The sequence below is a fragment of the Nothoprocta perdicaria genome, unplaced genomic scaffold (genome assembly GCF_003342845.1).
Source record: "Nothoprocta perdicaria isolate Ctin4 unplaced genomic scaffold, notPer1 scaffold_1, whole genome shotgun sequence".
Taxonomy (NCBI): Eukaryota; Metazoa; Chordata; class Aves; order Tinamiformes; family Tinamidae; genus Nothoprocta; species Nothoprocta perdicaria.
In genome coordinates, this window is record NW_020454093.1 from 11,840,531 (window position 1) to 11,853,849 (window position 13,319).

Genomic DNA, 13,319 nt, shown 5'->3' on the forward strand with positions numbered 1-13,319 from the left:
TGGAGGAATATCATCTTCAAGGGTAAAGCAAAGAACCTTGCGGTATTTTTCAGATTACCCCTTTCTGGAGCATTTCCTATTAATTAGTTTAGGTTTAAGGATAACATCGAAGTGCTGGACAGTTTGAATCTTCTGCTTGCATTCCTAGTTACACTTGGCCTTTTTTTCCCTCCTCTGTTTTTTTTTAAGCTTTATCTACATGAAAAGGGATTAGGAAATCMAAGTGAAGAGATCACACAATGACCATTACAGCGAAGAAAAGAGAAATATGAGAAGCTTTGCTCCAAAATGGTGTTGGTATGACACTGCAGATCGCATTGCTATAGCTTTGGAAATGCATTTGCTAATAGTCAACAACTACTTCTCCCAGGCAACTTGCTCAACAATGACCTCTGAAAAGGGATATGATCCACTCCAGTTTTTGGACAAAACGCTCATGTGACTTCTCAACATGGCTCTGTCAAAATAACCCAGTTCATTGCAACTGAAATGAAAAGTATTCAGCTGTTAGRCTTGGGAAGCCAGAAACTTACAGCAAAGAGGTGCTCTGAGGACAAATAGAGGTAATTTCTTCAGTCAGCACAAATGCAGTTGGAACAGGACACATGCCACAGTCTAAACTGAAAAAAAAAAAAAAAAAAAAACCTACTAGATAAGATGAAAAACTGAGCAACAGTAATAGTTTAAAAAAAAAACAAAAAACAAAGCTAGTTCACTTTCAGAATATTAGGTTCGAACTGAGAACAGGACATCCAGAAAGACAGGCTGAAATGTGAAACTAAATTGAGAGAGACAGAATGGGGTGAGGAGGTAAGCTGGGGAGTTGTCTGCAAAGAGAAGCCAGCAAAAGCTCTCAGAATGCTTTATATCCTTCATACATGAAAAAAAAAGCAGGGAGAGAAAATGGAGTTAAAGCAGGAGCCCTCAATGCATGTGAAAGAGTTCAAATAACAAGAAAAACATTACTGGAGATTCTGAAGCAGCAGYCAAACAAATAAGATGGAACCAAGAGAATAAAGAGTACAGATTGATCAGAAATGAAAGAGAAAGAATACAGGAAAATGACAGGCTTATCTGTTTGGAAGCAGATTTGGAATTTGGAAATTGGTTGACTAAATATGGTAAGAATTAAAAACAGAGTCCAATTTTTATACATTCACTTATACTCCTGAGGTTTTCCTTGACCATTTCAATGAAGCTGAATATTAGAAAAACACTTATAGGAAGCCTGCAAAAAAAGCCTGTCTCAGACTTATGCTTTCCGAGGAAGGGATTATTGAATTATATGGAGTTATTTTAGTGTTCTCCAGGAATCTGTGTGYCTCAAGTGTATCCATATATAGTCATCTTTTACATTTCATTACTGGAACAGAGTATACTGTATTCTCTCTCAAACAATACACTGACTGTGYGTAGTTTTATTTGTAATTTTAATTCATATTTTTAATTTCCAGATTCTCCTTCCATTATAATGAAAAATAACACTTCTTACATAAATAAGGTCATTTCAGGTACAAATTAAACAAATTAGCAGCTGTTATGCTGTTACTCACTGAGGAAACGTGGCTGTTCCCTTATTCAATTATGACACTGCCTATTTCATTTTCTTGCTTTTGTCTTTCTAGTTAATACTTGTGGCTTAGGTCAAATTCTCTTCTGCTGCCCTATAGAGCTAACAATACCGTACCACAATCCTATGTCCTTAAAAAATTATGTATAATCATCTGTCAAATCACAGATGCATTCCTGAGKGAACATAACTCCTATCTCAACTCAACAGGCTGTGCTACTAACAGACCACAGCTAAGCTAAACAGGATGACTCTTACTTATATGCATATATATAAAAGGTAATGAACTTTCTCCCTCTTTCCCTAGTGTGATGCTTACTGTCTACCTAAAATTAGCATATTCTCTTGTAGTTATGCAATTATGCATAAGCAAATTGAATTGACATCTAATAGAGTGAGGGAGAAGACATGTTATAGACCAAAATAGTCATATAATATTGCATAGTTAACTTGTTAATATTCAAACTGCTTTAAAAATGTCTTTTATCTGTACAYTTAGTTACATTTAGTATCACATGCTGACTGCTTATGTCCTATGCCACTATATTTGAGGTTTTGTTATTTTTTTAAAAAAAGCCTACTTCAGGGCAAGCATATAATTATTAGTTCTTGAATCAGTTTTTTTTTTCCTCAATTTATAAAGCTTTTAACACTCAATTTAAAAAGCATTTCCCCAGTGTATTTATAAGCAACATTTGAAATTCTTTGTCTTCGCTTTGACAGTTTTAAATCCCTCAATTCCTTCTCTATTCCTCTGATAATCTTTGGAGTTTTTCTTTGCACCTGCTGTGGCTTGTAACATACATCTGAATCTTGAATGCTGGCAATGGATTAGAATAGCCTTCCAAAACACTGCTAGAGATTGGAGCATAGGTGTTAACAATATCTGTGGCTTTTGCTTCATATGAGTTTATAGATACCTTCCTATACCTGTTAGGGTCATACTTGCCTTTTTCCTCTCTCCTCAAAAAATAAACACATAAAAAAAACTATCCCTCACCTTGGAGCTTATCAGGGTACTCTTTACCCTCAGGCTGTTGAGTCTTTCTTTTCCTTATGATAACATTGCTGCCCCTTTCCTGTGTCAATAAGTAACATATCTCCATCTTCGTATTTTCTCAGACTCCTTTTTGAGGAAAAAAAAAAAAAAAGCTATTCATGTACCTCTTCCCACCTCAACTGTCTTTAATCTTTGCCCATCTTTGTTCCTCAATACCCTTAGATCATCTTCTATTTCCTTGTTTTCTTTTTATGTGTATGTGTGTGTATATATATACACACACACAAACAAAAAAGCCTATTTACTTTAATATCATTTTTAAGGTTAAACTTAGCTTGACTTCTGGCAATTTTCATTTTCTCCCTGCACTTTCAAACCTCCAAGCTGTAACTTTCTTTGTCAATCAGATTTCTTGTCCATTTCTGTGTTCGGTTCTTGCTTAGGACATAATTCAATCAAGGAAATAGGACCTGCCTTGCTTCTCACAGACAGCACTCAGCATTTTACAAGATCATACCCTGCAATAGATTTAAAACAGCCTAAACTGATTGTGCATAAATGAAGGCTTGGTATGAAAACAAGGTTCTTGGTCCATCAATTGATGTTCTGAAACTGCATCCCAAAAGAAAAATCATTTTAGAAATATTTTCATAGGCCATAGCAAAAAATCACGATAGATCTTGCTTCTATTCAATGTTCTTCCTTATTTAAAAGAAAAATGTCAGTTCTTAAACAAATGAACAAACATAAAAAGCTTTATGCAGTCACTTATCAGTACTCCTTATCAATTCTCCTACAATTACAAAAAGCACATTTACATGCCACATTAATCCTGAGAAGACCACAGTACTAAGGAAGTCAAGCTTTACTGGGCTGCCTTATTTACCTAATAATACCCCAAAATTGCCGTATGATTGCATACCTTCACATCAGACAAAACTATAGTACTTGTTTGAATTTACATCACTGCCCATAGAGGAAGACAAATAATTATTTGCAGTCATCAGCTCAGAAATTTCTGTTCATCCKGTTCACTGCATAAAAGCATAAATGCAGTGGATATGGTGTGGTGGCAAAGAGCACAGCTCTTATGGTGTGTTAGTTATCACACCATGTTCTTACCAGGAGAAAACAGTTTTTTGAAAGTTTTGAGAGGCAACTCACTTGCATTTCCAAGCTTTGTTGCTGGTCAGCAACCCCAATCAATGACAGTTCCAAGATAAGGAACATGTATTTTATTTACCTGTATGGAACTGGTGTATGAGAGACTGTATAATGCAGCTGAAAAGAAATGCAGTTTGCATGGGTCCCATATTTRTTTTATTCAAGAACCACTTAAGAGGTGAAAGTAAGTTATTTTGTGCTGCTAATTCAAACAGCAGTAGTTCAAATCCTTAACTCCTTCAGCATTTGTATGCTTGTCTTCAGCTGAGTTTGAGTACAGATATAAAAAAGTATATGGAACATACTTGTTCTTGACAGATACTAAAAAGGTTTACAAGCAGAGAAATTTAGATGTAAACTTTCATCATATAACTCCTCAAAACACAGATGAGAGTTGTCTGCTCATTGAGAACAGAGGCTACATGGAAAGTCCAGCTCTAGAGCTCTTAATCTTTTGACTCAGASTCTTCTGTCAGCCAGAAGTGTTTTCTTCTTTTTTTGTGCACACAGCTTTGCACTCTTGCTAGACTCACTGCAGCAAACAGTAAGTTTAAGGTAGCCACAAGAACACCTTGTTCTTATAGTACAGCTGCTAACACTCCATTTAGTTTTACAAGTTATGCAAATAATAGCTTTTAAAAGCTGCTATTCTATTTGAAAGCCATACCAGAAAACAATATTCAGACTAAATGGTGGAATTCCAACAAAATGGTGGAATTCCATGAGGATTAGAGCTATCAATGCATGGTTAAATACCAGTTTATACTTTGTGATAATCAGTGGCTGATTTGGGTGTCTAAGACATTCCCATTAAAACTTCAGGGCATTTCTAAGGATGATCTTTCCTTTAATCTCATTTTGAAACTTTTCATGGAGCTCTGATACTTTTAGTGTCTCTGTCCTTTACTGCTCTTCCTATTTTCATAGAGGTTGAAGGAACTTCTGAGTTCTTTCCAAGGAAAATAATATCTTTCAGGATGCCTGTCTTAAATCAAGCAGCTAAATATTTTAGAGCCAGAAACAGCATGAAAGGAAAATGAAGGCCCCTGGTTTAGCTGCCTAAGTTTTTTTAAAGTTCCACAGTTTTAAAATGTTTTATTCCTATCTGACTGATGACGACAAAACAATTTTAAGAGATACTGTCAATCTCAATACTAATCTAAAATCTGATATTTTGCAACCTTTTCCCTAATTAGCAATTTTTGTACATAACTGTGCTTTTTTAAAAAACATTTTCTGACCTTGTTTTCAGTATATCATTTACTTGCTGTTTTTATTGAGGTATGTAACTTCTCCTGAGAAATAATCAGCAAAAAGAAAAACACCAAGACTTCGATTGTTTACAACAGTTCTAATGGAAGAAAGCAGAACTGATGTTTTCTTACATCATGTCAGTAAGGTGCAATTAAAAAGCTATTGTATATTCTTAGGATTTCAGAAAACTCTTAGCAGTCACAGCTGTCAGAAAATAYTTGCCACAGGGAAAACGTTGGTTTTCAGTTGTTACTGGTAAGCCAAAGATGGACAGAATCTGTAGGTCTGTGATGATTCTAAGATATGGCTTTGGTATCASTGCCAGATCTAAGATTTCATCTACACCACACAGGTAGTTTGTTTGGCAGAGCAAATCAAGGAATGGCCTTACATTGCTAACTCAAAACAGGATCTGTTAGGAGAAAGGAAAGATGGAGCACACCAAATAGACCAGGTAGTTACTAACTGTTGATGTTTCATTGCTGCCTAGCAGTCACTTTTAAAAATAAAAATAACAGCAACCACAATATAAATCAGTCAGCACTACATTTACGAAGTCTTACACTATAGGGCATAAAATGGAAAGTGTTTTATTTTTCTAAAGCCTTACTCCCTCCAGGGAGCTAATGATGGATGAGATGAAATACGCTGACTTAGTATTTTCATGACCTGTCTGGTTCCCCTCTCTCTAGACTTGTACTGAAAACTGTTTCTAAAAATTTCAGCCACAGTACAGAACTTTGGCTTTTCTTTTCATCACAGACTAAATCCAACTCCAAAATGTGATCTGCTGTATAGCTGGTGACTGATGCTTCTTAAGAAGCTTTCATGATACCAAAGTAAACAAACATATTCCAAAAAAGATGAGAAAGTAAAATTGTCACCTTTTGAAGGTATCAAAGCCTAAAAGGAAACCGGTAGTATATGTTTAAATGTTGGCTTAGATTAGCACATCTCTAACAAGATTAAAATAGAAGGCCCTCAAGAGAACAGAGACAGTCTTGCCCTGTGCCCAGACAAATTTAACAATCCCCATATGGCAGACAGTGTAAACAGTGAATGAATCCAGTCACATACAGAGTTGTGGAGAATGTCACAGAGCAAATAGGAGTCTGAATGAAAGTGGAAGTTTTCTCCATTTTGCATTTCTTTTTATTTCATTCCATGTTCCTAAAAGGGCCTCCTTAAGGTGGACTCATCTCCACACAGGAAATTTCACTGACTTAAAACAGGACATCAAATGGGCATTGGGAAAGAGGAGAAGAGGTTGCGCACATCTGTAACAGAACTAGAGCCCTCCACAATTTCAGGACACCCAGGTCACTCAGCAGAGTGCATCAAAGCTTCACCACTTTCTATCTCCATTTCTTTCCCCCACCACTTCCCAATCTAATAAACTCAGTCATACCTTGACTTCACAGGCGATATAACAATTGTTATAATAATTATTTCAGGTGCAAGGATAGCACATGTACCTGTTCATTTCTGCTTGAGCTTTCACTCTTTGACAGTAAAAAAGAAAGAGCATAAGTAAATCCACATAAGTGTCCATTTATGAAAACATGATTTGTATTTTATGAATATATGATGCTTGACAAGCCTTTACATTTTCTAAGGCATTCTTTCACTTAATAAATAGACTTCATTCAAATGAGCTTGTGATGCACAGATTCATTAGGGATTTATTTCAAAACAGAAACACTTTCTTTTATATCTTTTATATCATAGTTTAAAGAGCTGCTACTCTAACACAAAAAAAAAAAAAAATATTTAAGAGAAATTGTTTTGCCAGAAATCATTACTCTTCCTAAACCAAGGAAGAGGTATAAGAGTCCAGAGAATGTGTCTGCTCTCTGGAAGGCACAACCAAAACAGCAGCCTACGCATCCTAACCCAGAGGGAGGGCTCTAGCTTAGTACCAGGTGAAGGTTTGGCACACAAGGACTGGCAGGGAGAGCTCTCGGCAGCTCAGGAGAGCCACCTCTGCCACAGGGTCATCACCCAGAGCACCTCTGCTCTTCCCCAGTGTCCCTCAGCTGTCCCTTAGGAAATGCTTAATTTTGCTTGCTGAAATCTTCCTTCCATTTACACACCTTCAACAAATAATTAGCATCTCCTGCTAGCTCATCATGATGAAAATCTCTGCCTCACCAGTCAGGGCATTAGAAAACAACACATCCAGACAGCTGTGCAGAACAACTAGAGCATCTCCTGTTTTCCAGCAGAAATTCCATCTGGCACAAACTCTGTGCCTCGGATTTACACAGTTCTAATAGTGCCTTGAAGTACTTGAGTAAATTATTCCCAACTATTTCTGTCAGCTGTGACTGTAAGATGTCCCTTTCATTTCCAATCACTGAAAATCCATCCACAACACGTTCTTTGAAGACCTCTGGTGGTAAAGACCAAGCACTAACCTTCTCTTAGTAATTCCAACACAGGGTAAGCATGAAATTCACACTGAAAGCTTCACACACTGATTTTGCATGGTGATCCTCTGCACCTTGGAACATTTTGCACAGTGGTCAGCTGCTGCTTTGCTCTCTGGCACTGAAATGCTGTGACTGCATTTTTGCGATACAAAAACATATTGCTGCTGTTGTAATATCCAGCATTAGAAACAACTGCAAAACTACAGCTGAGCAAATAATAATTTTAGCTTCCTTTTATGCTGCCTGGAGAATCACTAAGCAGGTTGGGATTTATTTAGATGTTCTAATGTGAGCTGCTTTCAAGGGCTGCTTGCTATTGTGTAGGGCTTATCTATAAATTGCAACTACTTTAGAACATTTGAAGGAAAAAACAATCTTTAAGTCAAACTAATAATCACCATTTCAACTTTGTCTTTTGCCTCCCTCCTCTCTAAGCTACAGGGCTGAGTCAGCACATATTCCCACCTTCCTACCACTCTAAGAAAAAACATAAATTGGTATTTTGTTTTCTCCTTGTTTTCTCCTTTTCTGTTGATGTTAGGCCCAGGTAAGTCAATCTATTCTACCCATCTCAAAATCTGACCACATTTTGAGTACACCAGTCCTGGCTATACTTTTTGTGTGTGTATATATGGTGGGGATGCTACTTGCTAACTAATGAAAAAATTTTATTTTCCAAGATGTCAAATTGCATCTCTCAAAGGCCCAATACCATCCAAGAGACTTTTTTTCTTAATAAATTAACTTATCATATAGCTAAAACTTACCAAACAGTTTTCTTTGGGCTTCTTCCCTAAATCAGGAAGGTAACAGAAATAAAATCACAACACTAACAATGTGAAAGATTAAGTGGCATCCTATTGTTTCCAGATGTTTTAGACAGTTTTAGTACATCCAATTCTCCCAGTCAGCAGTGGCCACACATACAGAAAATTAATGGGCTGGGAGCATAAGGAAGAGATTCTCTCAAAGCTGGATTGCATGTATGGGACTGAAGTCGGCATCCTCTGTTTTCAGGGAGATACATTTTCTTCTTCAGTAACATCAGTGAAAAACACCACATGTGACGACAAGGCCAGTCACCAGCGGACTGTTTCAGTGTTTTAAAAAGGGTAAATCTGAGGAGTCCATCTCTGGAAGCCACAGCTCACACATTCCTCTAAAAGCTGAGCACTTCAGCTGCATGAGCCACTTTGTGCTTTATTTGAAGAGTTGTTGAATCTCCACCAAGCTCCAAGATAGCTATTAACAATTTGATGGAGTCTGGCTCTGAACAGCAGAATCGAACTTGCTTATCACTATGAATAAAATTACATTTGTCTTGAAAAATACCAAATAAGAAATGTGGCAAGGTGTACAAATATTTAAAGTGCTGCAATGGCTTTACTTACTTAGAAAATAGCCTGTTATTTCTTATTTAAACTATCCTATAAGCCCCTCAAAGCAGAGGTCGTAGCCTAAACCCCCAAAGCACGATATGTTTCATGGGTGACTAAACCAAATATTTTGCAGTTCCTGTGCTAATAATAAAATATTTTGAAAGGGAAACTAGAGAAAAATGAACAAGTCAGAAGAACATTACAGGGAATGTAGAGGTGAGCAGCAGCAGCAAAATCTGAACTTGAACATATCAGAATAGCATCTAAATAACTGTGATTTAAATGGCCACAATATCCATTCAAGGGGTCAATCATCCCTGATATGGAATGATACATCCTATAGCTATAGTATATAAGTGATCCAAATAGAGCAAAAGCCTTCTTTTATGAGTCTTTGGGATTCAATTGCAGAATCAAGACTGAGGGGGAAAAGACCTTTACTCTGCAGAGGTGCAAAAAGATGGCTATACAGATTGATATGTGCACTACTAAGAGAAAAAGAGAGTATTCACACTCCACAGAGTAGCAGCAAAGAAAAAAGCTCATCTTTTTATCTGGAATTATATAAAAGCTTATAACAAAATCAAAAAAGGCTAGGAACACGTCTGGTTCAGTGGAGAGGTTACACTGAAATAATAAAAAAAAAAAGTTGAGAGACTTACTGCAATGTTTTCAGCCAGATTCCACCATCATCCAAWCTACAAAGTCAAATCTCAGAAGAATCAGATCAGGATGGACAAAATGAACCTCCTACAAGTGAATCTACATACACTTCAATTATCAGCTCAAACAGAGCTGGTTCAGATTTCTGTACCAACTGCTTCCTACCATTAAATCCCATAWGCGTAGCTGTCTAGCAGAAAAGTTGTCGACAAAGAAAGGAAACCTTATCTTTGCCTTGAGCAGATAGACCACAAATTGTTTTTGCTATTGCTTTCAATGTCAAGTTGAATTCTTTAAGTTCAGCTTTTATGAATTAAAAGAACTTGTGCCAAATTGTATTAGTTGCACACATATAAAAATAGGGAACTCCACTGATTTGAGCTGAGCAGCTTTTAATCCCTAAATATAGCAGTAATATCAGTATACAAGTTTCTACTTTTTACAGACCTTTTCTCTTATCCAGCCTCAAAAAGAAACTATTTTCCCCCTTTTAAGCCATCACAGAAATGGATGCAATATACAGATCTCAAAGTACCAAACTGACTAGCCCTGATACTAGTCGTAATAATTCTGTGTCATCATGAAAATCATTGCAAGATCACTCATGTTGATTCTTCTAAAACAGAATTATGAAGAATACCATAATCGATATGATTTTTATTTCAAAAAAAGTATACTTTACATACAAGGATATAATTTTAATGATAATCTAGTATGRTGTAAGAAAGTAAACAAAGGAAGTTTGGAGACAGAGCAGTTGATCTTTGCTTAGAACAATTCATAAAGTCAGAATATTATATAAACTTCTGGACATTTTTTCAGATCTGACGTGTTATCTGAAACGCATTCCCCTCAAGCAAAAGCAGAAATATCTCTTTCCCTTGATGCTTGAAGTTGGCAACAGTAATTATCTGGTCAAATAATATTTTTAAAGTCAGATTCCATTATTGCAAATACATTTATCCCTTTCTCATACTGATTACAAGTTTCAACTATGATGAATAATTAACAGCTATTTCTGATGACATGCTCTCCAGATCACAGGCAGACAGCTTTCTGAACATCAACAGGTAAATAATTCCAAGTGTCAATCAACATAAATTATAACTTGAGCTGTAACTCCCTCCAGCACCAAGATATAGACCACTATATAGACAGTTTTCCTTACACTCTCAAATCTGCTTTTACAAGATCAGAAAACCTGTATTTTCAGTGGTCTTCAGATCTACCAAAAGAAACAATCTAATATTTATAATTTAACAATTTTATTAAAAACAGTGCCAGAGTACCACATAGTTGACTTCTGTCTAAAACTAGATTCTCAATGCCTTTTAAAGTTAGACTACAGGAGATATTGGTAGCCTCTTGCTAAGTCTCCACAACTGCCATTTGTGATCTTATAGCAGTTTTATACAAGCTGTATCAATGGTAGTAATATATTTGAGCTCTTWTTCCACCTTCCTTCATTAGTAATCATGATTGTTGCTCATCAATAACCATTGAAATTCTTCAAATGCTATTAATATTCTGGAATAAATACTCTAAATAATTTGTGGCATAAAACATTTACTTTTGAATACCTTGTGCAAGTTGCACATTATTGCACGCTAAGCTTATTTTCTTTCACAACAGTTACCTAAAACAATGCTACCCCAATCAAGCTTCTCTTTAGGAATTTCTTACAAAGAAGCATAGAAAAGTGTATAGAAAGCAATTTCTATTGCTGATGTTTTCTTCTGCATTTAGATGTTTGACTGCTTATTAAGTTTTAAAACTATTTCAAGGCTGTATTTCCCCTTCCCCTCTCCCTATTATTGCTCTTGAAAGAGCTGGAGTCCTGAATACACTAGCTAGGGAAACATGAGTTAGACAAGCAACTGGTTCCAATTGCAAGTCGTAATCTCCCTGCACCATCAACCTCATCTTACTAAACCCTCCTAAATCCCCTGGCTTCTGCTCCTCTAATCATAAGGGTAGGAAGCTGAAAGGGCTGCTTTTCACTTCATTAAAATTCCCTTTTAATCTTTTATAATCTATTAGCACAGTGCATAAACACCCATCAGAAGCTTATTCCCTCTAATTTCACAAAAGGGGATAATTTTACTATACTTTCTACATTTGCAAAGTTAAGCTTCATTTCACACTCCTATAAACCTTGGCCAAGGGGATGAAGAGTTAAGCAGTTGAGCAAATGGCATTTACAGCTAAAGCTGGGTGCATTATTCATTGTGAGGCATTTATTTGGTGAAGTTAAGCCTTGTTTTTGCTTGAGAAATGCCTAAAAGCTGACCCTGAATGATTTCAGTATGTGATGCTGTCTTTAGAAAGTACATTTCCGACTGCGTTGTTGCCTGTGTGCCCCTTGCGTGACTGGCTGTCTAAGTCAGACCAGATTAAATTTTCTTCCTGAATGGGTGACTAAAACTTCTTCTAGATTGGAATAACCATTTACCCTCAGCCCACACTGAAAAAGTCAGTTTCTCTTACAAATGCATTTTGAGAATTTCAGTAAGTAAATTATCTAAACTTGCATCCATTTTCATAAAAATACTGCCAAAACTCTATGGATTTACATAATGCAACAGTCCTAAGTCAGTTAAAACAATGATGTCAAAAAATATAATACATCTACAATGCAAGTTTGCAACACAAAACAAAAAATGTTTGCTATTKTACATCTTCCAGCTAAACTCATTTTAAAAGATCGAGCAATGACTTTTCTTATTTTTTTTTTAAATACAGTCTCTGAGAAATAATGAGTCATCTAAAAGAATAACCATTYAGCATCACTTTCCTTCCCTTACCTTCCTAGAGTTAGAGATACAGATCAGAAAGGTTCTTTGGAGGTCATCTAGTCCAACCTCCTTCTCAAAGTAGGGATAACTTCCAAGCGCTATTCCATTCTAGGCTCATTGTACCCTTTCCTAAACACCTCACAGCAGAGCACAATAAAAATCAAAACAAATAAATTAACAAATCTCAATCTGATGTTAGCTATGTCTAGTTTATTATTCCTCTCCTCAGATTTCTTAGTGTTTTATGTGCTTGTTTGCAAAGGACTGAGGTTCTCTAGTTTTTAATAGCCAGGAGCAAACAATCATGAATATTAAATTAACGTGTTATTCCTTGTCCTAGTGTAAGCATCAGCCGTCTCTACAGTTCCTAAAAATAGGCAGCTTCCAGTCTCCAGAGCCCTCGCATTTTAAAGGGCGCAAAATGGAGAAGCGCACGAAGGCGCTGCCCACGAGCACGCTCCGCACAGCCGCCGGGTGCAAGTTTTATGAGGCTGGAATTTAGCAATGTAAGATACTTGTTCATGCAAGGATGCAGATTGCTCGTGTCCACTTGTTTGCATTACTGATCCAGTTCCACTGAAATAACCTTCTAAAACCAGAGATAGTTACAATAACATATTAAAAGTTAATTATGTTGTGAAAGGTGGATTGTAAGCTCTCCTTTAAACATGGTTAAGTATGGAATTATGCAGTTCTATGTTCTCTCCCCTAWGTTTTATCATTCGTTGTTTACTTTGTTAGTTCTAATCTGTGGAAAAATAAAGAACACAAGCAACTCTATGTATAGAAATCCCCTAGACTTCATTGACATTTCCAGGTATAGAAGGCAGAGTAAATTTCATCACTCCCAGAGTATTTTAACTAGCAGAAATCAAAAGCCACACACATATATATATATATAAATGTGTGTATATATATATATATATATATTTTATATTTATATATATTTATATAATATATATAAATATATATTTTATATATATATATATTTATATATATATATATATATATAAATGTATATAAACACACCAATACAGTAGTTAAGCATCATAATCATTACTT